The sequence below is a fragment of the Macrotis lagotis genome, chromosome 7 (assembly GCF_037893015.1).
Source record: "Macrotis lagotis isolate mMagLag1 chromosome 7, bilby.v1.9.chrom.fasta, whole genome shotgun sequence".
NCBI classification, from domain to species: Eukaryota; Metazoa; Chordata; class Mammalia; order Peramelemorphia; family Peramelidae; genus Macrotis; species Macrotis lagotis.
Genome location: NC_133664.1, coordinates 221,520,828 through 221,546,697, shown reverse-complemented (window position 1 = coordinate 221,546,697; position 25,870 = coordinate 221,520,828). Strand labels below are relative to the sequence as shown.

Here is a 25,870-nt window from a genome sequence, read left to right as displayed (position 1 = left end):
TGCATATTCCCATTGGCAAGGAGCAGAAGAACTACATCTGCAGCTTGCTGAGTGTTTATGTTTATTTAAAAAGAGTTTTTAAAATGATCTGCATCACTCACACAATATTTGCAAATCCTTTTATTAGGGGCAGTGAGCACCAAACTTAAAACAAAATGGCTTTCTCCTGACTACTTATAAAATATGTTGTTTGTCTTTAGGAATGTTCAATTCAATTACTATGTATCTCTCAGTCAAAACTTTGTTGGTCCATAATCAGAAGTTCTAGATAATATTCTTGAAATATTTTCTATTTTAAAGTATCTTATTCAGGTTTTTTGATGTGTCTTGACATTTTGGAAATGCTACAAAGCTTAATTTGTCTGCACATCATATCATTTGTATTGACCTGCATAAAACTGATATGTTTACTTGTATTTTTTGTCTTTGGTTTCCTTTCTGCCAATTTTTCCTCCACTTTAATAGTTTTGATTTTAAAATCTGTTAAATGTTCATTAATTTTTTAGAGAGATTCTCAATTGTGGATTTAATTTTTTCCCTTCTTTTATGGTTTTAATTTCTTTTTTATACCATTCTATAGTTTTCTGTTGTCCCATGTTCTTTGAGGAGTTTGCAGAATTTTGTTTTTTATCAGCTATTGATTTGCTTTCCTTCATATTTGTTAAGAAAGTTTTGTCTTACTTTTTAAGGATTGCTCACTCTTCCTTCCAGTTTTGCCTCTCTACCTGCTTGTATGTTAGATTTTTATGGAGATTCTTTCCATAGATATCTTAGGTGTTTCACCCCTTTCCTCTGTTATCTCATTCAGTTAGCAAAGATACTGAAATGGTTTGCCATTTCCTTCTCTAGCTCATTTTACAGATGAGGAAACTGAGGCATATTGAGGTTAAGGGCTTTTCCCCGGATTCCACAACTAGTAAGTATCTGAGGCTATAGTGAACTTAGTCCTTCCTGACTCCAGGTTTAGTCTCTGTATCATTTAGTTGCCCTAGTGTCGCATATGAGGTGTCAGTGGAGGACTAGCACTCTGGTATGAGAGCTTGTTAGACACTTTTCAGGGGTGCTAATCACCTTTTTTTTTTTAGGTTTTTTTTTTTTTTGCAAGGCAATGAGGTTAAGTGGCTTGCCCAAGGCCACACAGCTAGGTAATTATTAAGTGTCTCAGGCCGGATTTGAACTCAGGTACTCCTGACTCCAGGGCCAGTACTCTATCCATTGTACTACCTAGCTGCCCTCTCATCCACCTTTGATATCCGTTGTCATTCACCTTTCATATGTGCCTCCAAGAAACTGTAGTTTATGTAGCAGCCACCTTAGTAAAAACCATCCCAGCAGATAGGCTAAAGCATAATGAGGATAACCAATAGGCCTCAAACCTGTCAATAAATTGAGGGATGTCTACCCCAAGCATGTGAATGCTTCCCCTTGTGGAATGGGTAGATGAGAACAATAGCAATGAAGGTGGCTAGAGCAGTTAGAGCTTGATCAGACAGCAAAGATGCCAAGGTTATTCACTTCATCCTGGGAGATCACCAGTTGTCCTGATTTTTGTACTGGCACTGGATTTGGATGACTGAAAGAGAGATTGAAGCTGATTTCTACTTACAAATTCATTTCACTCAAATCCAACCCTGAGATGTCATTGGTCCTCTTCAAAAAATGAAGGAAAAACAACAATAATATTTTCTATCCCACATTTTTCTGGCTGTTCTTTCTTGACTGGGAGTTAGTACCTCAAAATTGGGCTACAAGACTGCCTCAGCTTAATGTTAAGGGACATAGAGTTTGTAGGCCTAGTTCCTCACCTTGAATATTTTTTTTGAAAGATAGAAGTGGTTCTAGTTGGATTTCATTCACCTCTTTTTCCAAGTCTAATGCTTGTACTCTAGTACTCCATCTAATCGCTTCATAAAACTGGTCAACATCTACTGCTTCTTTTGAGTTAGGGTGATGAGTGTTCAGAATATTGCAGCCATCAGGGAGGCCTTGGTCAGGAGAAAGGATCTTTTCAACCTACCAATTTCTCCTGCAGTCATCTTCTTCCCCCCCACCCCGGGGGTTATGCAGAGACTATGTCTGTCACTTTTTGGAGGACAGAAGATGGACAGAGTTGTTTTTGTAAAGTGACTGTAACTGTGAGGGGTATTGTTAATGGTTTTACAGTAGGGATAAACTCTAAATAATCCTGAAAGTTCTTCCCATGTAGATGCATGGAGGTTGGTGGGGTAAAAAAATGTACTCAAGTTTTCTAGGAGGGAGGAAATTGTGGAAAGATGGTGGAATAAGGTAGGAAATTCTCTGGTTCTTCTACCAAATAACTTAAAATTATACCTCAAAGTAAATATTAGAGTGGCAGAAATAATTAAAAGTTGTGGTAAAGCAGTTGTCCAGCTTAAGACAATTTGGGAGAATGTTAGGAAAGAGATGACCTTCTAGTAGTCTGACCTGAGTGAAGTGCAAATACTGCTGAGTCAACAAACAGCAAGCTATGGAGAAGATAGATTAGTGGTAGCATTGGCTTGCCACTCTGACCATGTTGGGGTTTGGTGGCTGATAGGGGAAGATTGTGGATGATGATGTAAACTAATAAGGAGGAGTGAGCACAGGCTAGGTGAGTGCAGTCACAAAGGTGTGGGGGCCTTATTAGTGGTGGTCACTGGCAGAAGAACAGATCCCCCGGTTTGGATCCTGGAGTAGGGGTGCATTCTTATACTTGCAGGGTCCTTAGGTATTACAAGAGTGTTTGTACTATAGTGGTGTTGGGATCCAGGTTCTGGCTTTGTGTTGGAAAGGAGAACCTGAGATCACTCATAGACCAAGGTGTGAACCTAAGGAGCAGGGGTCATACCTGTTCTTGTGTTACAGAAACTGAACGAACTGAAAAAGTCAAAGACTTCCAGATAGATCTCAGAAAACAAAAGCATGTAAACCCTGATGTCTATGACATCATTCTCCACAACTTGGGAGCAAAGTTGGACCCTTATCTAAAGTTAACAGCCAAGTAATGGACCACTTAACAATCAAGAACAAACATTAGAGAAAAACCTGACCACAGATAACTACTGTGACAAGATCAGCATTTAAACTCAGAAGAAGACAATGAAGTGAAAACAACTACTGGTAAAGTTCCAAAGGAAAAAAAAATAAAATGGTTACAAATCCAAAAAGAATTTTTGAGAAACTTAAAAAAGGATTAAAAATCAAATTAGAGTTAAGGAAAAATTGGGAAAAGAAATAAGTAATGCAAGAAAATCAAGAAAATTTTGAAAAGAAAGTCTACCAATTAGAAAAAGAAATCCAAAAACTTACTGAAGAAAATAAGTTCTTGGGGTGGCTAGGTGGCGTAGTGGATAAAGCATCGGCCCTGGAGTCAGGAATACCTGGGTTCAAATCCAGTTTCAAACACTTAATAATTACCTAGCTGTGTGGCCTTGGGCAAGCCATTTAACCCCATTTGCCTTGCAAAAAAAACCCCTAAAAAAACCCAAAAGAAAATAAATTCTTAAAAATTAGAATTGGGCAAGGGGAAGACAATGACTTATTAAGATATCAAGAAATAAAACAAAATAAAAAGAATGAAGAATTATGAGAGAACATTTCTTTAGAAAAACAACTGACATGGGAAACAGATCGAGGAGAAATAATATAAGAATTGTTAGCCTATGTGAAAGTTATGATTTTTAAAAAGAGTCTAGGTACTATAATTCAAGAAATTATTTAGAAAGACTGTCCTGGTGTTTCAAAACTAGAGGGTAAAATATAAGTTTAAAAAAGTGCCAATCACCACTGACCTAGCAGCCATATCTGACAGAGTATACTGTACTCTTTGTAATCTCTACTCCTTTATTGAAAGAAAGATAGTATATAACTTTACAAGTTCTCTAGGGTAGAGATCATAATTAAACTAGTATTTTTTGTACTCTCATTAATTATTTGTATTATCATAGTCATTGTATTTATTGTATTCTTCAGTATCTTTTTTACTTTATACAAGTCCTCCCATGCTTCTCTTCATTTCTCAGATTTGTTTTCTCTGTTAGTCACTAAAAGATTCCATTACATTCATATACCATAATTTATTTACCTTATCTTTAATTTATGGTTACCTTTTCATTTAAAAATAGTTGACAACAAGCCATTCTCCAATTGACAAATGTTTAAAGGATATGCAGAGGTAATTTACAGATGAGGAGATCAAAGAAATCCATAGTCATATAAAATATTGCTCTAAATCTTTACTGATTAGAGAAATGCAAATTAAAGCATCTCTGAGGTACCACTTCATACCTCTCAGACTGGGTGATATGACCAGAAAGGACAATGATCAATGTTGGAAGGGATGTGAGAAATTTGGGACACTAATACATAATGTTGGTGGAACTGTGAACTCATCCAACCTTTCTGGAGACCAATTTGGAATTATGCCCAAGCAATAAAAATGTGCATACCCTTTGATCCAGCAACACCACTACTGGGTCTATACCCTGAAGAGATCATGAAAAAGGGTAAAAACATCACTTGTACAAAAATATCCATCAATTGGTGAATGGCTGAACAAATTGTGATATATGTACATTATGGAATACTATTGTTCTATTAGAAACCAGAAGGGATGGGAATTCAGAGAAGCCTGGAAGAATTTGCATGAATCGATGCTGAGTGAGATGAGCAAAACCAGAACATTATACACCAGTAACAGCAACATAGGGTTGATGATCAATCTTAATGGACTTGCTCATTTCATCAGTGCAACAATTAGGGACAATTTTAGGGTATCTGCATTGGAGAATACCATTTGTATCCAAAGAAAGAATTGTGGAGTTTAAACAAAGACTATTACCTTTAATAAAAAAAAATAGTTATCTCATTATGTAAAAAAATAAAAATAGTTGATATTTGTGTAGTTCTTTAAGATTAACAAAGTATTTATTTTACAAAGCACTTATCTTACAACAACTTAGTTGAACTTCACAATAATTCTGTGAGGTGTTGTATTTTTAGGTTTCGTTTTACAGAAGAAGAAACAAGTTCAGAGTAATTAAGTGACTTATCCATTCATTGTCTCATAGCAGGACTTAAGGCAGGACTCTTAGGCAAATCTTCCAGACTCCAAGTCTAGCACTCTTATCTAGTACTTTAAGAAACTTCAGAGCTCCCCTATCTTTAAGATACTTCCCTTTGATTCCTAAAACTCCTCAAGCTTCTGTCTCAAATTTCTTCTTCCCTCTATGGCTCATCAATTGAAAAGAGTAGTTCACATTAACAGAATAGTAGTCCAAACTCGTCTACTATACTATCTGCACACAGTTCAATCCTTTACAATTTGGCAACTGATGTCATAAATATGTCGAAACTTCTTTCAAACTAACAAATGACCTCTTAAATGATAAATCTGATTGCATTTTAAAAGTCTTCATCTTCCATGATTTTTACTTCATGTTTTAGTTTCACCACCATGACCACAACTCTGTCCTTTATACTTATTTTTCCTGTCTCTCTCTAATACTTTTACTGACTTTTCTTTCTCCTCCTGCCCCTTAAATGTAGTCATTTTCCAAAACTTCTTCTTGGTTTTTTCTCTTCTAACAGCACAATATTTTATCACAGTAATAAAATTTTTATGATAATATATTATTACTATCATTTAGCAAGCTCTCTAGAATACTCCCGAGACTTGTCTGGGCAATCCACAAGTTGAATACTCATACAATGGTTGCTATTTTGAGTTCTAGGGAGCTCTATGGGAGGTTACTCCTGAAACTCACAAGCTGTCATTGGTCTACTTCTTATTAATATCTGGTCAATGGGCAGTTAACTAAAGTTATTTATTAAGAAAGCATAGTAAAAAATTAGCTAGAAAACATTCCCCCTCCATGAAATTGTATACAAATATAAATATCATCCATGAGAAGAATAGACTCAAATTACCAACTCTTTGTATGTCAGAGACTGCAAGTCATTTTCACTGAGCTCCTCTTGGCAATAATGACTCTGCTGGACTGGTTGTTTGCTAGGTTCTTAGGGTCTGCTCCTCTTTACACTTAAGTTTATTTTGTTTAGGAGTATTCCCTTACCCAGACCTTCCCTTTTAGATTCTTCTCTATTCTTCCCTTTCCCCTGTACTCTTATACTTATCCTTTTTTAACTGAATGCATTTTTATACAAAAATCTCCAGATATGGGTTAATAGGGTAGGGAAAGGGGGTATGTATTATTGTATTATATCTTTCTTCATCCAGCTCAGGTAAAAAGTAAGATTGATGGAATATATTTCCTCTACCACTTCCCCTAAGACCATAAATTGTTCATTTTTTGCATGTATATTTTTCAATAATAATTTTCCTCTCCTTTTTCCTTCATCTTCCCTGGATAGTCCTCTATTTCTCCCATTTCTTCTTCTTGATAGATATTCTGCCATTTTAACCTTTATGACCCTTAAAATGTTAAAATGCTGAGTGTTCATTTGTTTCTTATCCTCCTACTAACATATAAACAATTCATTTTCATATATTTCTTTCAGTTCTAACACCATTCTGTTTCTCTTGGCATTTGTATTTCCATTTCAAAATGTCTGCTCAATTTTGACGTTTTCATCAGGAATTCTTAGAAATCTTTTATTAAAGATTTTTTCTCCTTTTTTTTGGATTATACTTAATTTTGCTAGCTAGGTTATCTATAGCTGTAAATCTTTATCTCTTGTCTTTTGGAATATGACATCCCAGGTTGTCCTTTACTTTATTGATGACTGCTAAGTCTTGTGTAATCCTTACAATTGTTCCTTAATATTTGAACTCCTTTTTGACTGCCTGAAATATTGTTTTATTTGATTTGGAAGCTCCTGTGAGTTATTTTGGGTTTTATTTCAAGAAGTGGCTTGAATTCTTTTTATTTTCTCTTTACTCTTTGCTTCTAAGAACTTGGGGGGGGTAATTTTAATTAAAAATTTCCTACCAAACTTTTGATGACCATATTTTTCAGATAATCTGAAAATTCTTAGGCTGCTTTTTGATTGTTTTTCTAGGTCAATTGACTTCAAAATTATATTTCTTAAATTTTCTTCTTTTCTCAATTTTTGATTTTGTTTTCATATTTCTTTTTATCATCTTGAGTTGTTTTCTGGTTCATTTTAATTTTCAGAGTATTCAGTGTTTGAGAGAGTTTTCAAAGCATTCAGGGCTTGATGGTTTTCCACTGTCTGCCTTAAGACATCAACTATCCTTGTTATCCTTTCTTCCCTAACTTGTTCATTCTATATTTCTTATTTCATTTCCTCCAAGTACTTCTACAGGCCCTAGAGAACTTTTTTCCCTTCAAGGTTGTATTTGGAATTATTCTAGAGTTACTATCCTCTTTGAAGTTTGCCCCCTGGGAATGAGAAGTATTTTCTGATCCTGTTTAGAATTTTCTTTGGTTTATATAAGGTAGGGGAAGGGGAGCTCTGCTTATAACTGAATGTTGTCAGCAGGGCTTTTGTGATCCTGAGGACAGTCAACTAGAAGTCTCCTTCAAGTGATTCTGGGAAGTCTCAGCACTGGACTCTGCATAGGTCTCTCAACACGGGGCTCTAAAACATCATCTCATTATAAGTTCTTTCCAGGGGCTGCCTGGTGCCCCTGATGCATGGTCCATGGGCTATTCCCATATTGGTTTCCATGATAGGCCTCAGGAACCAATTCTGTCTAGTGCCCTCAGTTGGACTTGGGCTACTTATGCAACATTAGACCCTATTGTATCCACCCAAGGCTGCTTTCTCCACTTGACTAGAGATAGATTAGCTGGTGCTTGCCCAGGTTCTTTCTGAATCAAAGTGCTTTCCTGGACTCACCCAGATTGATCTGAAGTGCTCTTCTAGACCTGGGCTCAGATAGTCATCTAAGAGCTTGAAGAAGGTTTGGATGAGTTTGGGTAGTGGAAAAAATATTGAACCTGGAGTCAGGATTACATTTATGAATCAAAAAGTATTGCAAACAGAGTGTTGCATAAATGCCATTTAGATAACTCTCATTTTAAAATATTTTGTCCTAGCCTCCCTTCTGACTTCCAGTTCCATGTTTACAACTGCCTGCTGGATATTTTCACTTAAGTATGCTGCTGTCCTGAAAACTCTAAATGTCTCAAGACAAACTCATCATCTGTCTCCTCAAAACCACCTTGAGATCTCTCTTAGTAGCATCATTGTCTTTGTTAAGCAGACTGAAAATTTAAATGTATTTTGGACTTTTCTCTTGACCTAGGTCTACTCTTTCTCTCTGGAATGAGCTCCTGGGGCTCCTTTTGGCATTTAATCTCTTCATAACCTTCACACCTATAACCTTACTCCCTCTCATTCACCTTAGGATCCAGCTAAACTTATCAATTTTCAGTTTCCTATCTTCTAGCCTTTGCACTGTCTGCTTTCCGTGCTTGGAATGCTCGGCTCTCTCACCTATACCTCTTAGTTTTCCTGGCTTCTTTAAGACTCTGCTTAAATCCCTCCTTCTTTCGGAGGCTCTTCCTGGTCTCCAAGTAGTTAATTTCTTCCTTTCACAGATTATTTTTTTTATTTTTTTATTTTGAATTTTACAATTTTTTCCCCTAATGTTGCTTCTCTCCCCCCACCCCCCACAGAAGGCAGTCTGTTAGTCTTTACATTGCTTCCATGTTATACATTGATCTAAGTTGAATGTGTTGAGAGAGAAATCCTATCCTTAAGGAAGAAAAATAAAGTATGAGAGATAGCAAAATTACATAATAAGATAATGGTATTTTTTTAAATTAAAGAGAATAGTCTTTGTTCTTTGTTCAAACACCCCAATTCTTTCTCTGGATACAGATGGTATTCTCCATTGCAAGATACCCCCAAATTGTGCCTGATTGTTGCACTGATAGAATGAGTAAGTCTATTAAGACTAATCTTCACACCCATGTTATTCAGGTTATTTTCAATCCACTCTGTACTGGTGGTCGTTGCTGATCAGACCAATATGATGTTGGAAGGCTCTACAACAAGTTGAGCACAAATAGACCATTTGATCATTTGGAGTGGTTTCTCTGAATTTGCATATCTCTAATGTCTTTTGAATTATTTTAATTATGCTTTGTTCATAAAGCACGGTGCCTTTTTTGATGCAGGCATTCTATGGTAGGTGATCCTTTGCTAATGTCTCCCACATCACAGAATCAATTCCAAATTTCTTTTATTAAAAGGATTTTTACTTATTTTGAGTTTTACAATTTTCTTCCTAATCTTACTTCCCTCCCTCCCCCAGAAGGCAATTTGCCAGTCTTTACATTGTTTCCATGGTATACATTGATCCAAATTGAATGTGTTGAAAGAGAAATCATATCCTTAAGGAAGAAACATAAGGTAAAAGAGATACCAAGATAAGACAATAAAATATTTTTTTTTTCTAAATTAAAGGTAATAGTTCTTGGACTTTGTTCAAACTCCACAGTTCTTTCTCTGGATACAGATGGAATTCTCCATTGCAGACAGCCCAAAATTGTCCCTGATTGTTGCACTGATGGAATGAGCGAGTCCATCAAGGTTGATCATTGCCCCCATGTTGCTGATAGGATATACAGTGTTTTTCTGATTCTGCTCATCTCACTCAGCATCAGTTCATGTAAATCCTCCAGGCTTCTCTGAATTCCCATCCCTCCTGGTTTCTAATAGACTAATAGTGTTCCATGACATATATATATATATTTGTACAAGTGATTTTTTACCCTTTTTTCATCATCTTTTCAGGGTATAGACCCAGTAGTGGTATTGCTGGATTAAAGAGTATGCACATTTTTCTTGCCCTTTGAGCATGTTTCCAAATTTCTCTCCAGAAAGGTTGGATGAGTTCACAGCTCCACCAACAATGTAATAGTGTCCCATATTTCCCTCAACCCTTCAAACATTGATTGTTATCCTTTCTGGTCATATTGATCAGTCTGAGAGGTGTGAGGTGGTACCACACAGATGCTTTAATTTGCATTTCTCTAATAAGTAATGATTTAGAGCAATTTTTATATGACTATGGATTGCTTTGATCTCCTCATCTGTAAATTGCCTTTGCATATACTTTGACCATTTGTCAATTGGGGAATGGCTTTTTTTTTTTAAATTTGACTCAATTCTCTGTATATTTTAGAAATGAGTCCTTTGTCAGAAACATTAGTTGTAAAGGTTGTTTCCCAGTTTATGACATTTCTTTCAATCTTGGCTAGAGTGGTTTTATCTGTGTAAAACTTTTTAATTTATTGAAATAGAAATCATCTAGTTTGTTTTTAGTGATATTCTCCATCTCTTCCTTAGTCATAAACTGCTTTCCTTTCCAAAGATATGACAGATAAACAGATCAAGGAGTACTTGATCTTCTAGTTTTCTTATAATATTGTTTTTTTATGTATAAATCCTGTATCCATTTTGATCTTATAGATTGTGAGGCATTGGTCTCATCTAAGTTTCTTCCATATCAGCTTCCAATTTCCCCAGCAGTTTTTATCAAAGGGAGAGTTTTTATTCCAATAGCTGGACTCTTTGGGTTTATCAAACAGCAGGTTACTATAATCATTTCCTGCTATTACACTTAGTCTATTCCACTGGTCCATCACTCTATTTCTTAGCCAATACCAGACAATTTTGATGACTGATGCTTTACAATATAATTTTAGATTGGGTAGGGCTAAGCCACATTCTTTTGCACTTTTTTTCATTAAATCCCTGGAAATTCTTGACTTTTTTTTATTTCTCCATATGAATTTGCTAACAACTTCTTCTAACTCATTAAAGTAATTATTTGGAATTTTGATTGGTAGGGCACTAAACAGGTAGTTTAGTTTTGGTAGTATTGTCATTTTTAATTATATTAGCTCTACCTATACATGGGTAGTTGATATTTGCCCAGTTATTTAAATCTGATTTAATTTGTGTGAGAAATGTTTTATAATTGTTTTCAAAAAGTTTCTGAGTCTGTCTTGACAAATAGACTCCCAGGTATTTTATATTGTCTGAGGTTACTTTGAATGGGATTTCTCTTTCTAGCTCTTCCTGCTATATCTTGCTTGTCATATATAGAAAAGTTAGGATTTATGAGGGTTTATTTTATATCCTGCAACTTTGCTAAAGTTGTTCATTGTTTCCAGTAGTTTTTTTGGATGATTTCTTGGGATTCTCTAAGTATACTATCATGCCTTCTTCAAAGAGTGAGAGTTTTGTCTCTTCCTTCCCAATTCTAATTCCTTCAATTTCTTTTTCTTCTCTAATTGCTGAAGGTAAAATTTCTAATATGATATTGAATAGTAATGGTGATTATGGGCATCCTTGTTTCACCCCTGATCTATTGGGAATGTCTCTAGCCTCTCCCCTTTGAATATAATGCTTGTTGATGGTTTCAGATAGATAAGGAGCAGTCCATTTATTCCTACACTCTCTAATGTTTTTAATATGTGGGTTCTGTATTTTGTCAAAAACTTTTTCAGCATCTATTGATATGATCATATAATTTATGATAGGTTTGTTCTTAATATAATTTATTATACTAACAGTTTTCCTAATATTGAACCAACCCTGCATTCCTGGGAGCAATCCTACGTGGTCAAAATTTATTATCCCAGTGATAACTTGTTGTAATCATTTTGTTAAGATTTTATTTAAGATTTTTGCATTTATATTCATCAGTGAGATAGGTCTATAATTTTCTTTCTCTGTTTTAACTCTTTCTGATTTAGGTATCAGCACCATATTGGTGTCATAGAAAGAATTAGGCAGAATTCCATGTTCTCCTATTTTTCCAAAGAATTTATACAGAATTGGAACCAGTTGTTTCTTAAATGTTTGATAGAATTCACTCATGAATCCATCAGGCCCTGGAGATTTTTCTTAGGGAGTTCAGTGATGGCTTGTTGAATTTATTTTTCTGAGATGGTATTGTTTATGTATTTAAAATTCAAATTTCTTAAGAGAGACTTTGAGAGTGTCTTTGTATTGTTTTTTCTGATCCCCCTTGCTTTGTATGAGTTTTGGCTAGCATATGTTTGACATTCTAACATTTGTAGTTGAGAGTTTGAATGTTTGCCAGTTTAACTTGTGAAATGACCTCAGTGTCTGGTATCTTCTCCTGCCAGATGATCTTCAGAATCTTCCCAAGACAATTTAAGTGGAATCAATTCAGTTTCCTGGCAAGGCACTGGTAGATTGTTTAGGTTTCATAGACATACAACAATGAGTCAACAGAAGGGCTCTGCAGACCTTTAATTTGGTAGTTAGACTAATACTTCTATTTTCCTATTCTTTCCTTCTGAGATTCCTAAACACTGAGCCAGCTCTGATAATGTCAACCATATTATCAGTGTATACTTTCCTAGAAAGTATCCTACCAAGGTAAGTGAATTTATCCACAATATTCACAACTTCCCCATTTGCTGCAATTGGTGGTCCCACATATAGATTGTGTGGTTCTGTTTGGTGGAGAATCTGTATTTCATTGGTCTCGTTAAGCACAAGAAATAGAGAATTAATTCAAACATTTTTTGCATCTCAGCTTCAGAGGCTGCATTGAGTACACAATCATCTGCAAACAGAAGATCATCCACCAACACTCTCTCCACTTTGACCTTTGAAGAAGTTTTTGTACCTTGTCTCAATCTCTCTCTCTCTCTCTCTCTCTCTCTCTCTCTCTCGCTCTCGCTCTCTCTCTCGCTCTCGCTCTCGCTCTCGCTCTCGCTCTCGCTCTCACTCTCGCTCTCACTCTGTGTGTGTGTGTGTGTGTGTGTGTGTGTGTGTGTTTCTACCTCAAGGCGGGAATCCAGCCTGCCACAGTAATTAAACCAGGGTTGGATAAGCAGATAATTTTAAAGGTACCTTTTCTAATCTCTTCCTCACCACACTTGTGATACCCAGAGGGTACTGAATCCCACTACTGCTTCCAGTGAGAAGATGATCCTATGGTCTGGACCACTATGTGCAGAATTGCGACTACAATTCCCAGTGTATCTGTACCAATTGCTTCATCACTTACCTGTCATCACAGGACTTTGAGAGAGGTAAAAATGATAAAATGATCTGGGTGACATCTTTTGATTCCTGAATAAATTGGATTTAAGTGAGGCATGGTGGCACAATGTAATCAGTTGCAATTATTACAGTTGAATTATTGAATATTACTTACCTTCCTACATCCATTTTTTTCTCAATTTAATTTTCTTAGAATTTTCTCAGATTAATTTTAGTTAACTCTGAACACATCTGATAATCTAATACTTATATTATATTTATAAGATTTTATTATTACCATTTTAAGATTTTTAGATTTAGAGATAGAAGGAATTTTAGAGATCTAGAAGTCCTTTTCTTTTATTATACAGATGAAAAACTGAGGTCATAGTCCAAGTTTATACAAAAAATAAGCCCAGCTAGTTTTAAAACTTAGGACCTCTGATTCTGAAGCCAGTCTTCTTTCCATTATAGCATATTGCCTCTTAAGGAGCTGATATTATATGAATACTTAAAAGGATCTCACTGATTTGGAAAGCTCTTGTATTAATTCAGATCATAGCCCTTTCATTTTGCTCATTCTGTGTGACTATCTCTTTCTACCCCAAGTTTACCATGAGAGTTTAATAAAATGTGCTTGAATCCTTCTTCATTGTCCTAGCAAGAATATCTGTGGAGAGTTCTGACTGTCCATCTGTCATTCCTTGATTTTTCCACATGATCAATTCATCTTTGTTGCACAATTCCATGATATCTTATTTTTATCTTTCTCAAAGTTTTTCTTTATTTATATGTTACATGTTACACTGTTTGTGCTTATCCTGGACCTCTTAATTGTCCTCTGTGTTATACTCATTATTTATTGGTCTGTCCCAATATTCCATGTTCTACTGAGATATCACAATTTTAGAAAGAGTTTGATGAATTTTAAAATTTATTAAAAGTTACCCAATCTTCTACTCTTCTCAAGTGTTGTTCATTTGCGTTTTCACTTCCAGATGTAAATATTATTGGGCAAACTCTCTAAATGGTCCATACAATTTCTTGTGGAAATATGAGCAATAGATATATGGAATATTTGTGATGGAAGCAAGGCAATATCTCTTTGGTTTTCTTATGTAGACAGAGGAATTCCAGGACAATGAACAATGTTCTAAAGCTTGATGCAATCAGCAAGTCACCCACAAAGAGGAGCAATTGGGGATCCTCCTCATCCCTTGGGAATTCCTTTCTAACCTGAGTTTTTCTCCATCACAGTAATGAATACTTTTGACCAGTGTATGTTAAACTGTTTTAGGCCTTGCCTAATGTCTGTTATCAGAGGACAGTTGAACAAGCTCATTATTTTTATTAAATCTTGCAAAACATCTTGCATAATTTTGACTTTTGGATGGGAGAAGTCATGTCACCAAAAAGTGTCATTTTGTCCTACTCAATCTTATGCTTTAGCAAAAACTGCATACAGTACAATAGTATCTTATAATTCCCATGTCTTTGAATTAACTGTGAAATGATGAAGACGTAGTTACTAAGAGGTTGACAACATCTTAGGAAAGCCTATTTGGTCCTGCTTTTGATTTATTTACATATGACTCATAAAGATTTTATATCTATTTAAGTATAGGCTAGTATTTATTGATATTCTCTCATCCCATTTTTGGGGGGTATTAAGGCAAAAATTTTTCAATGCCCTTTAACATGTTAGCTTCTTTCAGAAAACTTGTGCATCAAGCCCTCAAAGTCATTGAAATTGTCTTGTTTCCATCACAAATTTCCTCTCTATACCCTTGATCCAATCCTGCTATTTTTTAGTATTTCTGTCTTCTTTTTAAGTATATCTGGGGCTGTGATGTTAGGGTCTAAGTGTCTATATTCCAATGTCCTTGATGGAGAAACTAGTTCGTTAAAATAATTTTTGAAGATCTTTTTACTTTTTCTTCTATTTGTAATTCTTTCATTTGGACCTTAGGATGAAATTGCTAAATTATCTTTGCCCTTCATTGCTTCTCTCTGCATTATGTGTTCTTACTGCTCATAATCATCCATCTCTCCCATTAAAATACAAGCTCCCAGGTGGCTAGGTAGCAAAGTGGAAAGAGCACTGGCCCTGGAATCAGGAGAACCTGAGTTCAAATCTGGCCTCAGACACTTAATAATAATTACCTAGCTGTGTGGCCTTGGGCAAGCCACTTAACCCCATTTGCCTTGCAAAAACCTAAAAAAAAAACCCCAGAATACAAGCTCCCCAAGGGCAATGAATATTTTTGATTTTTCTTTATATCACCAGAATTTAGCCAGTGCCTGATAGATACATTGTATTAAATCAAGGTTTATTGATTCTGTGTTTAACAGTTCATTTTCATAAGGTTTTACAAATGAATGTATATTTTAAAATTGGTGTTCTCTTTGGCATTAATTTCTCTATTTGTCAAGCAAGTCTGTATTTGCTGGCTAAGGTACTTTTTGTGTTCTTTCTATCTACTTGTTATAATAATTAATTTATGTCAGTTAAGCTTCTAGATAAATGATTATACTAACTGTGGATGTCATTCTATTTTCCATTTCTTAGTTTTGGTTTTCAGTTATTTGTTGAAATAGTTTAATCGTGCAATATATTTTCCCTTATTTTTATTTTATTTTATTAATTCTGGTTTTGAACTCTGAAGAATTAACAGATAATTAACTCAAAGGCAGCATATCCAGAATAAGCCTCTTTTTTAAAAAATGTAATCTAGTTTGTTCTTTTTGGTATTAGAGGGGGAAATGCACAAACACTAGGAGGAATGGAACAGTGTACAGTGGAAGTGGTCTTGGGTCTAGAGTTAGAAGGTCTTCATTCAAATCCTGCTCTTGGGTTTACTGCCTGAGAAATGTCTCGGAGCAGGGAGACAGAAGCAGTAAAGTCTACATGGCTCCAGATCTGGAAGAGGCCTGAGAGACCAGTCTAACCTGTCACCTTACAGATGAGGAAATGGAGCAGAAGGAAATTAGGTAACTTGTTTAAGATCACACAAGGAAGATCAGAAGCAGAAGATTTAAACAGAAGCCCCCTAATTCCAGAGTTACTGTTCTTTCTACTGTGGAGATAGATAGGGTGATATTTGTTCTTCATTCTTGAAGAAGAACATGACATCAGGGAAGTGATGACATGACAAACACATGAATTAGATTTGAGTGAGGGAGTGTTGTGCAAAGTCACCAGCCTCACTTTCTCCTCCAGAGCCATCTGGATCCAGTGGCCAGATATGAATCAGGATTACTGGAGATTGTCCTGGATGCAAGACTTTCAGGATTAAATGATTTTAAGTGACTATGGGCAGCTAGGTGGTGTAGTGATTGGACCATCAGCCCTGGAGTCAGGAAGACCTCAAATTCAGCCCCAGACATTTGACACTAGCCATATGACCTTGGGCAAACCACTTAACCCTGATTGCCTCACATCCAGGGCCATCTCTGGATAGACAAGAATGTAATACCTATTGTGGGGTAGATTCAATAGAACTTGGCAACTGATTGAGTGTGGGAAATAGGGTGTAACAGAAATAGCACCAAGGTTTTGAATATGGTAGGACTGTGAAATAGTGCTCATATATCACTTTATGATTATGCACTTGTCTAAAACAGCCTTGGAAAATATTTAAGGAAAGTATTCACAACCTCTTTTTATAATGAGAACATAAGTGACTTACCATGATCATATAGAAGCATCAGAAGTTTAATTTGAAACAGATTCTTCACATTTTGTTGCACAAAGTCAGAAGGAGGTAAAAGTGTTTGTAAAAGTAGATATACTTAGTTTTAGATAAACTGAGTGCAGGAACTTTGCTCAGATTTTGCTTAGCATGGAGTGAATGAAGTATCTGGGTTAAAATTCTCATTCTGGCACAGTCAGAATCACTCTGAACCTAAGTTTTGCAACACATAGTAAAAGGGCTCAATAAACATCTACACATTGATAATATTTATTTTATATTATATTAATGTTGAATATATTATTGACTGTTTTTTGCAGAAAGTTTTAAGTGGCTTGTCAGTATTCCTTTTACTAATCTCATTTCATTGATTATATAGCAACTCATATGGAAGTTTGTTATGTCAAGACTAAATTTTGTTAACAAAAAAAGATCATCATTCAGGTACAAAACTTTAATTTCTTTGTTCTTCCTCAATAGCTTATTTAGTTGTAAATAGCAAGTGAATGTGACATTTTTGATGTTAGATGTAAGGCAGATTGTGTATTCTACTAAATTCTAGGGAAAAGAAATTATATTTCGGTATTTTGTTGAGTGATTTTTTTTCTTCAGAGTTTTAATGGGGGGGAAAACACTTAAAAATTCATAGTTACTGTTTTCCTTCCCTTCTATGCTAATTGAGGAATTAGTTCTAAGCCCCTCTCCCCTTGCCTTAAAGATGAGGCATTAATCTGATAGAAAAAAATTAAAAAAAATTTTTTCAGCTTTTAACCTGAAATGGTCCTTCAAGTGTTTATAGCTTATTACTATTGGAGTAGACCCAAAAGATCACCTGGTGCAATTCCCTTGTATTACATATAAGGAAGCTGAAGGTCAGAAAGTCCAAGTAATTTGCCTACTCTCATATATTAATTTAGGGGCAGGGGGAGAGACTTAAAAGCTATATCATCTGAGCTAGTATGATGTTACCTCCATTCTTTCCTATTACTTTCACAGAAGGAAAGAACCTTGCTTGGGCTTCTGTTTGCTCAGTACTAAACAAATGCTTTGCCTGTAGGGTGATAGATGCTACTGAAATGGCAGTGCTAAACAGATTAGGCCGACTTTCCTTTTCTTCCTTTTCAGTGTTCACTATAACCACATAATTGTTTTTAAGTTAATTGGTTCAGATGCTACATTGTTACTTGGGGAGATCAATCTTGTTTTTCTCCAGCTCTATCTCTTTGCTTTAAGAAAAAAATTAGCTCCTACTGCCTAGATGTTCAACAGGCTATCTACTTTATCCCCTCGGCTCCCTGAGAGGGAGAATAAATTAACTTTATGTTATGGTTGCTATTAATATATTCATGTTATATTGTCTTGGCCTCTGAGTTATGGGTAACCATCTGCCTCGAATGGTGCATCATAACAGTTGTATAACCTCTTTTGAGCATTGCAGCAGCCTTAAATTTGGAAATGTGTTGTGGAGTGAGGGAGTGGGGGGGAAGTAGAAAGGAAAAAGACTTGATGTGAGCATCGAAAAAGGAGACTGTCTTCAGGTACTTCCATAGTATTTTGCTTTGCATTTTATTTTATGCATTATCATGATTTCTATTTGTGGTTTAGACTCTTAAAATTGTAAGCAATATGAACAGAAGAGCTATCTCTCATCCAGTCTTTGTATCTTTCACCCTCTGCCCCCCACACTCGCCTATGTAAAATGTAGAATAGTAAGAAATATTTTTGAATGACTGAAAGTTCTCTCTCCTAAGGTATTTTTGTTTTGTTTTGTTTTGGTCTAGACTTGTTGTTTTATTGATGTTAGAATAACAATAGAACTGCAGGTCTTCTGTGACTTATTTAGTCTTATTGATTAGTCTGAGGGCACTGAATAATTAGGTGTCATGGTTGTAATTAGGTCATACAGCCAGGATGTCTCAGAGGTGAGAGACAGGGAACCAAATCTTCCTGACTTCAAGGCCAGCTCTATGATCTACCATGCTGACCCTTTCATTAGCAAAAGGACAAAGAACATCACTTAGAGAGTTTGAATTGAAAACATCCTATGAATAACATTTTGTGGATAATAGTGGTATTTGTATGCTGATATAGTACTTTATACTCTTCAAAATTTTTGTTTTATCTATACCTATGATTTTATTGATATTAAAGCAATAACTTATATGTGACTTACAGTCTTATGGAGTTGCCTGGGTTACTAAAATATTACGCAGTTTGACCATAATTGCATAGCTAATATATGTCAGAGGCAAGTATGAACCCAGATCTTCTTGTTAGGCCTAGCTAGGTGGTACAGTGTCTAGAGTGCTGGGCCTACAGTCAGGAAGACTTGAGTTCAAATTCAGCCTTAAACATTTACTGTCTATATGACCTAGAGAAATCACTCGACCTCTGTTTGCCTTAGTTTCCTCATTTATAAAGAAGGGTAATAATAGCACTTACCTTCCAGGGTTTTTGTGAATATAAAATGAGAGAATAGCATATTGCCTAGTATTATGTAAATGTTTGATATACTGAAAACACTGAAATCAGTCTTAAAAAATCAGTCTGGGGGCAGCTAGGTGGCTCAGTGGATAGAGCACCAGCCCTGGAGTCAGGAGTACCTGAGTTCAAATCCTGCCTCAGACACTTAATAATTACCTAGCTGTGTAGTCTTTGGGCAAGTCACTTAACCCCATTGCCTTGTAAAAACCTAAAAAAAATCAATCTGATACTGAAAACTGCAGTACTGCTGCTACTGTTTCTGCTAATGATTCTTGATAACAAGGCCAGCAAAGTGGACTGAATATCAAGTTTTTTGTTGTTCATTTGTTTCAGTTGTGTCTGACTGTGATCCTATTTGGGGATTTATTGGTAAAGATACTGGAGTAGTTTTACCATTTTCCCCTCCCCCCCTCATTTTATAGATGAGGAAACTGAGGCAAATAGGATTAAGTGATTTGACTGGGGTCACATAGCTAGTGAGTGAGACCAGATTAAACCCAGGAAAAGGGATTCTTCAGACTCCAGGGCTGTCTAGTGAGCCACTTACCTGCTCCTTTCTCTAGGATAAGTACCCTCAATATCAGCAATCAATGATCATATGAGAAGTTCTTAAAGTTCCTCAATATCCTGGCTTTGGATGTTATGGTTTTGTTAATGCAATCTAAGATAATATTTTCTTCTGTTAATGCAGTCTAAGATTACATTTCTTTAACTACTATATCATCCGGATTCTTGTTGAGTTTACTAAGCCCTTACATTTTTTCATTTCAAAGGCACATTTATCTTACCACACCTTTTCTATCTTGTTCTTGGGAAAGTTAATTTTTTGATTTCTAAATAGTAAGTAATGTATGCAAAAGGCAATACCAAGTTAACATATAAACTCATTAGTAATATCTTTTGAAGGAGGATACTGACAATTATGAATAGTAAGCTCACAAAAAAGAGAGAAACAAAGGGAGTAAAACTGGTTTAAAGAAAGCTTGGCAAGATTTTAAGGCAATCAAAATCATCCCAAAGGGCAAATTGGAACATGATAGTAAAAAAAAGGAGAAAATGGAAAAGATTAGTAAAAAATGATTATGACAAACTAGTATTAAGTATAGTGGAACCACTACATTTATATTCTACACTATCCTGTATATGTTTTGAAGGGAGGTGAAAATGCTTCTAAAGAAAATAAAGACAGGAAAAACAATCAAATTGGACTAAGTATATATAGATCAGATCAGTATCAGAGGACAGTTGTAAGATCACTAAGAGATCAATGCATTTGTATCTGAAGGAATGTAAAATTAGAAAAAACTGGAAAAAAATTAGACTTTATTAATACTGAAGTAAGGCAACTGAGAGACTATAGTTTACTATTGTCTCATATGCCTACTCCTCCATCTCTACACACTCATAAGAATCATATCTTTTAGTACCTGTACTATATATATTAGGAGAAAGCAGGAAAGCCTCCAGTATGTTGGGTGGATCCCCTGAAGCACATTTTATGGGAGGACATAGCAAGACTGGCAGAGGATGGGCAGGCTTGGATGAGTTTGGATCTGCATCATTGGTGATAACTCTATCTAATTACAAATGGATTTGGATAAATCCAAGGAAAACAAAACAAAAAGACTGTTAGGTAAGGAAACAGGTTAGCAGAAATGTTAGGGGAGAAGAAGAATTAAGAGGCAAGGGTTAAGGGTCATATTCCTTTTTCCTTTAATTCTTGGTTCAGTGAACACTACACAGCAACATCGAAGAGACCACTTCTATTTTCAAAGTTAAACAAAACAATTCAGTTTCATAAGTATATAATAATTATAGTATCACTTTCAAAGCTATCCAACTTAGCTATTTTCCACCTAATTGAGAATTTATTCTAAATGTTTTTACCCAAACAAATATCATGGTACAAAGGGAATAGAGTTAATAGAGATGAGATGTTTTCTCTTGGTATACTGTTTAAAAGGGAGCAAATGGTGCCAGCCTCTGTTTGGAAGGGTGCCGAGATTCCACAAGTTAATTACAACATGCTATAGAGCAAAGGGATTAGTGGAGTGAGCAAATTATTAAAATATGCTGGTCTTGGACACATTATAGGCCATAACAGATCAAAGTCTAGCCCCTAACTCATGTTGTTGTTCAGTTGTTTTTCAGTTGTCTGAATCTTCATGTCTCCATTTGGGATTTTCATGGCAAAGATACTGAAGTAGTTGGTCATTTCCTTCTTCAGCTCATTTTACAGATGAAAAACTGAGGCACACAGGGTTAAGTGACTGCTTAGGGTCATACAGCTAATAAATGTCTGAAATCACATTTGAACTCAGAAAGATGAGTCTTCCTGACTCCAGGCCTGGCACTTTATCCACTTTGGCACTGAATTTTAATAAATAATCCCCAAAGCAGAAAGGAATTGGATAATACATTGGGCTTCTCAATTTTGATGAGATATGGTGGTGGTGGTAGGGGAGGTCTAAGAATGCCTCAAGTTAAAGTTGGTCAGCCTTTTGGTTCCCTTCAGTTTGTTAGAAGAAAACAAATTGGTCCTGAAAAGCCAAGCTCTCTGCCTCTTCCTTAATAGGGAAGGTCTTGTATATTTCTCTTTCCTTTTGGTAGAAACACATAACTGTGAGTCTTTGCCTTTCCACATAAGCAGTGAGAATAAGAGAAAGTTGAAAGCTTATAGTTTTTGCTTTTTGGTCAAAATTTAACTTTAATCCCTCTAGCTTGCCAAGTCTTTGATGTCCTAAATTCCAGGTCCTACTTGCTTAGTCTTATTGTTCCTTTTTTGATCCTTTCAACCTTGGTTGGCTTGGACATAATACCTTGATGCCTATCTTTTTCTAAGTCCACTAGAAATTGACTATTTGCTGGGGAGACCTATCTGTATATTGGGGTCCTGTCTAATTTCCAATGCTAGTTCTTCTGATGTAACTTTTCCTTTCCCTATGCATGCCCTAAAAGAATCTTAGATATCTACACATCAGACACACAGAATCAAGGGAAAACATCTTCATGCAGGGAAAACCCAGACAGTAAAACCCTTTGTGTTTCATTGAAGAATCTGGCCATGAAACTGACCAAATGAGATACTGAAATGGAATGCCCTGGATTTCCTGTCCATGTTATACTAGCTAGTAATTCATAAATTTGGATTTAAAATACATTTCTAGAAAACATTATCCAGGAAGATATTAATTTGTTGGAGAAAAATATTGTTTTTATTTTTAAATTAATTTTTTATATCCATCAGTTACATTGGAATTTTTGATACAGTGATGAGGTGATGAATTGTCACAGTTATGTTCCTTTTTAAAAAAAATCTTATTTACTATATCTTTTCCCAATTTCATGTAAAAACAGTTTTAACATTTTTATTTCAAATTTTGAGTAGCAAATTCTTCTTCCCTTCTCCTCATTGAGAAGGCAAGCAATTTGATATAGCTTGTACATGTGTAGTCATACAAAACTCATTTCCATGTAAATCGTTCTGTGAAAGAAAACATAGAACTGAAAAAGTATCTTTGGTCTGTATTTAGGCCAGACCAGTTCTTTCTCTGGAGATGGACAGAACTTACAGAATTGTCTTGGATCATTGTATTGCTGAGAATTGCTAAATTATTCATAGTATATCATCATACAACATTGCTATTACTGTGTACAATATACTCCTGGATCTGCTCATTTCACTTTGCATTAGATTATGTATCTTTCCATGTTGTTCTGCTCAGCATTTCTCAATGTACAATAGTATTCCATCACATATACAACAACTTGTTCAAGTCATTCCCCAATTTATGTTTATCCCCTCAATTTTCAATTCTTTGCCATCACTAAAAGAGCTGTTAAAATATTTTTGTATACATAGGTCCTTTTCCTTTTTTTAAAAAATCTCTTTGGGATACAGACCTAGTAGTGATATTGCTTGATCAAATGATATGCATGATTTTATAGTCCTTTGGACATGGTTCCAAATTATTCTCCAGAATGACTCAATCAGTATACTACTTTAATTTTTTTACATCCCATCCAACATTTGTCATTTTCCTTTTCTGTCATATTACCAATCTGACAGGTGTGAGGTAGTAGCTCAGACTTGGTTTAATTTGCATTTCTCTTATCAATAGTGATTTAGATTTTTTAGATGATTATAGATAGCTTTGATTGCTTTGTCTGAAAACTGCTTGTTCATATCCTTTGACCATTTATCAAATGAAGAATGGTTTTTATTTCTATAAATTTTCAGATTTTTATGTTTGAAAAATGTAGTCTTTATCAAAGTAACTTACTGTATTTTTTTTTTAGTTTTTTTGCAAGGCAGTGGGGTTAAGTGGCTTGCCCAAGGCCACACGGCTAGGTAATTATTAAGTGTCTGAGGCCGGATTTGAACTCAGGCACTCCTGACTCTAAGGCCAGTGCTCTATACACTGTGCCACCTAGCTGCCCCTTACTGTATTTTTTTCACAGTAATGATTACCAATTTTATATTTCCCTCTATCCTATTTTCCTTGTTTATCCTACTCTCTTCTCCTTTCACCCTGTCCATTCTCAAAAGTGTTTTCCTTCCAATTTTTACCTCCTCCAAACTGCTCTCCCTTCTATGAGCAACCCCTCCCTCTTATCCTCTTACCTTCCTAATTTCCCATATGATAAGATAGATTTCTACACTTAAATGAATTTGTATATTATTCCCTCTATAAGAGTAAGATTCACCTGTTCCTCTCTCCTCTTTTCCCATTTCCTCCTCCACCATAAAAACTCAGGCCTCTTATGTCAGATAACAACTATTCTACCTCTTCTTTTCCTCTTCTCCCTATCCATTCTTCTTTCTCATCCCTTTATTTTACTTTTTTATTTGTTTTTTTGCAAGGCAATGGGGTTAAGTGACTTGCCCAAGGTCACACAGCTAGGTAATTATTAAATGGCTCAGGTCACATTTGAACTCAGGTCTTCCTGACTCCAGGGCTGGTGCTTTATCCACTGTGCCATCTAACTGCTCTAATTTTACTTGTTTGTATAATTATACCATCACATTCAACTTGTATCTCTGTTTTCTATCTAGGTTTACTCCTTCTAGTTGTCCTAATAGTGAGAAATTTTTTAAGAGTTATAAATATAATTTCCCATGTGGAAATATAAGCAATTTAACCTTATTAGATTCCTTATAATTTCTCTTTCCTGTTTATTTTTGTCATGCTTCTTTTGAACCTCATATTTGAATGTCACATTTTCTATCTAGTTCTGGTATTTTTGTCAGTAATGCTTTCAAATTCTCTGTTTTGTTGAATATAACTTTTTCCCTCCTGACATATTATGCTCAGTTTTGCTGGGTAAGTGATTCTTGGTTGTAATCCTAGTTCTTGTGTTCTCTAGAATATTTTATTCCAAGCCCTCCAATCTTTTAATGTAGAAGCTGCTAAATCTTAGCTTATACTGACTGTGGCCCTCCATATTTGTCTTGTTTCTTTTTGATAGCTTACAGTATTTTCTTCTTGATCTGGGTGGTCTGGAATTTGACTATGATATTCCTGTGAATTTTCATTTTGGTTTCTTTTTCAGAAGCATCATTGGATTCTTTTAATGTTTATTTTTTCCCCTCTGTATCTAGAATATCTGGGCAGTTTTCCTTGATAATTTCTTGAAAGATGATATCTATGCTTTTTTTTGAAAATCCTGATTTCAGGTTCTCTCTCTCCTTTCTTTTTCCGTGCTGCGGCTGCAGCCACGAGTATGCTCAGGCTTCAGAAGAGGTTTGCCTCTAGTGTCCTTCAATGTGGAAAGAAGAAGGTATGGCTTGACCCCAATGAGACCAATGAAATTGCCAACACCAATTCCCATCAACAGATCCAGAAGCTGATTAAAGATGGGCTGATCATCCATAAGCCTGTTACTGTGCATTCTTGAGCCAGATGCCGAAAAAATACTCTGGCTCGAAGGAAGGGCAGGAACATGGGCATTGGTAAGAGAAAGGGTACTGCCAATGCTCGTATGCCTGAGAAGGTGACTTAGATGAGGTGAATGAGGATTCTGCACCGTCTACTCCGAAGACACCATGAATCTAAAAAGATTGACCGCCATATGTACCACAGCCTTTATTTGAAGGTGAAGGGAAATGTGTTCAAGAATAAGCGAATCCTCATGGAGCACATTCATAAACTGAAAGCAGACAAGGCCCAGAAGAAGCTCTTGGCTGACCAGGCTGAAGCTTGACGGTCCAAGACCAAAGAAGCACGAAAGCTTCAGGAAGAGCATTTGCAGGCTAAGAAAGAGGAGATTATCAAGACTTTGTCCAAGGAGGAGGAGACTAAGAAATGATTCTCCCCTATCTCCTCTGTACATAGTACCTTTCTATTTGGCTCATAAAATAAAACTTGACAGGCTGTCTTGGAAAAAAAAAAGAAAATCCTGATTTCAACTAGTCCAATAATTCTTAATCTATCTTTCCTGGATCTATTTTTCAGGTCAGTTGTTTCTTTCTTTCTTTCTTTTTTTATTTTTTTTTAGGTTTTTGCAAGGCAATGGGGTTAAGTGGCTTGCCCAAGACCACACAGCTAGGTAATTATTAAGTGTTTGAGGCCAGATTTGAACTCAGGTATGCCTGACTCCAGGGTCGGTGCTCTATCCACTGTGAAACCTAGCCACCCCTCAGTTGTTTATTCAATGAGTTATTTCACACTTTCTATTTTCATCCTTTTGATTTTGTTTTACTGTTTCTTAATGTTACACAAAGTAATTAA

The 25,870-nt window shown here is 35.7% G+C and overlaps 1 protein-coding gene and 1 pseudogene across 4 annotated transcripts in view; both read left to right on the top strand.

The window, feature by feature from the left end:
* The window catches only part of LOC141493584 (large ribosomal subunit protein eL19-like), a 41,792-nt pseudogene extending 16,256 nt beyond the window's left edge, over nucleotides 1-25,536 (top strand).
* CACNA1C (calcium voltage-gated channel subunit alpha1 C) overlaps nucleotides 1-25,870 on the top strand; it is a 970,192-nt gene that overhangs the window by 79,680 nt on the left and 864,642 nt on the right. The gene's annotated exons all lie outside the window — the stretch shown is intronic.